Raw genomic sequence first — 2,526 nt, forward strand, 5'->3', positions numbered from 1 at the left:
GGTGGGCCATAGAGACCGGTCGTCCCAGGCAAACCTGGTTACCTATAGAGGACAGGCTGTGCTCATTCTGCCCTCAGGAAGAGATAGACAGAGCTGCATTTTCTGTCAAATTGTGACAGATATTTTGAAGAAAGACATTTTTCCCCAAAATTATAAAACAATACGAAGAATTTGAAAACTTACTGTAAATGATGAAGATACATTTAAATACGTACATGGTGACAAACAAAATGCTGTATTTTGGCAGCCAAATGTGTGGCCTCCTTCCACAACCTGAGGGACAGACAGTTAGAAGTAGACAGCAAGCAGAGGGTGATTATTCATATTAGCCTGTGCTTTATTATTCTGGGTTGTAATTGCTGTTAATATGATTACCACTTATCATTATTATTGCTTCATCACCAACAGTCTCGTCTATTCCTGTCTTTGACCATCATTCTTATGGTTACTTTGACAATGGATGTGATTTACTTTCCATGTTAATGACATTTTAGTCATTTAGCAAATGCTCTTATCCAGAGCGACATACAGTAGTGAATGCATACATTTCATTTCTCCGTACTCGTAATTTCTCCGTACATTTTTTCTCCGTACTGGTCCCCCATGGGAATCGAACCCACAACCCTGGCGTTACAAACACCATGCTCTACCAACTGAGCCACACGGGACCATTAATAAAGTCTACAGTGCATTTGGAAACTATTCAGACCACTTCACTTTTTCCACATTTTGTTACGTTACAGCCGTGTAACAATTGATACAATCGTTTTTTTTCTCATCAATCTTCACACAACACCCAATAATGACAAAGCGAAAACTATTTTTTAGACATTTTTGAAAATGTATTAAAAATAAAATGTACAGTATTCAGACCCTTTGCTATGAGACTTGAAATTGAGCTCAGGTGCATCCTGTTTCCATTGATCATCCTTGAGATGTTTCTACAACTTGACTGGAGTCCACCTGTGGTAAATTCAATTGATTGGACATGATTTGGAAAGGCACACACCTGGCTATATAAGGTCCAACAGTTGACAGTGCATGTCAGAGCAAAAACCAAGCCATGAGGTCGAAGGAATTGTCTGTAGAGCTCCAAGACAGGATTGTGTCGAGGCACAGATCTTGGGAAGGTACCAAAACATTTCTACAGCATTGAAGGTCCCCAAGAACACAATGGTCTCCATCATTCTTAAATGGAAGAAGTTTGGAACCACCAAGACTCTTCCTAGAGCTGGCCACCCCGCCAAACTGAGCAATTGGGAGAGAAGGGCCTTGGTCAGGGAGGTGACCATGAACCCAATGGGAACTCTGACAGAGCTCCAGAGTTTCTCTGTGGAGATGGGAGAGCCTTCTCCCATCTCTGCAGCGCTCTTCCAATCAGGCTTTTATGGTAGAGTGGCCAGACGGAAGCCACTCCTCAGTAAAGGCACATGACAGGCCGCTGGGAGTTTGCCCAAAAGGCACTTAAAGGACTCTCCCACCATGAGAAACAAGATTCTCTGGTCTGATGAAACCAAGAGTGAACTCTTTGGCCTGAATGCCAAGTGTCACGTCTGGAGGAAACCTGGCACCATCCCTACGGTGAAGCATGGTGGTGGCAGCATCATGCTGTGGATGTTTTCAGCGACATGGACTGGGAGACAAGTCAGGATTAAGGGAAAGATGAACGGAGCAAAGTACTGAGAGATCCTTGATGAAAAAGTCTCAGAGCGCTCAGGACCTCAGACTGGGGTGAAGGTTCACCTTCCAGCATCACAACAACCCTAAGCACACAGCCAAGACAATGCAGGAGAGGCTTCGGGACAAGTCTCTGAAAGTCCTTGAGTGGTCCAGCCAGAACCCAGACTTGAACCCGATCAAACATCTCTGGAGAGACGCTCCCCATCCAACCTGACAGAGTTTGAGAGGTTCTTTAGAGAAGAATGGGAGAAACTCCCCAAATACAGGTGTGCCAAGCTTGTAGAGTCATACCCAAGAATATTCTAGGCTGTAATCATTGACAAAGGTGCTTCAACAAAGTACTGAATAAATTAGCAAAAAAATCTAAAAACCGTTGTTGCTGTGTCAATATGGGGTGTAGATTACTGGTAGAAAAAAAAACAATTGAATCCATTTTAGAATAAGGCTGGAACGTAACAAAATTTGGTAAAAGGGAAGGGTCTGAATACTTTCTGAATTCAATGTATTAAGTTGAGAGGGAGACGGAGAGAGACAGAGATAGGGAGAGAGAGAAGAGAGAGGAAAAGATATGGATAGAGGAGAGGGAGCGGAGAGAAAGATAGGGAGGGAGAGAGACAAGAGAGGAAAAGAGACGGAGAGGGAGAGAGAGAGACAGAGAGAGGAAGAGGGAGGGAGGGGAGAGAGGGAGGGAGAGAGAGAGAGCAGAGAGAAAGAGAGACAGGAGAGAGAGACAGAGAGAGGAGAGAGAGAGAAGACAGAGGAAGACAGAGAGAGACAGAGAGAGACTGTGGGACACAGCAGAACAGCCTAGCTGAACCAGTGATGTGGGACACAGCAGAGCAGCCT

General features: G+C 44.4%; 1 non-coding gene across 1 annotated transcript; it reads right to left on the reverse strand.

The window, feature by feature from the left end:
* Nucleotides 1–594: 594 nt before the first annotated feature.
* Nucleotides 595–670, reverse strand: trnat-ugu (transfer RNA threonine (anticodon UGU)). The gene has a single exon. It is a non-coding gene; the product is annotated as a tRNA-Thr (tRNA).
* Nucleotides 671–2,526: the final 1,856 nt, after the last annotated feature.

The sequence above is a fragment of the Salmo trutta genome, unplaced genomic scaffold, assembly GCF_901001165.1.
Source record: "Salmo trutta unplaced genomic scaffold, fSalTru1.1, whole genome shotgun sequence".
NCBI classification, from domain to species: Eukaryota; Metazoa; Chordata; class Actinopteri; order Salmoniformes; family Salmonidae; genus Salmo; species Salmo trutta.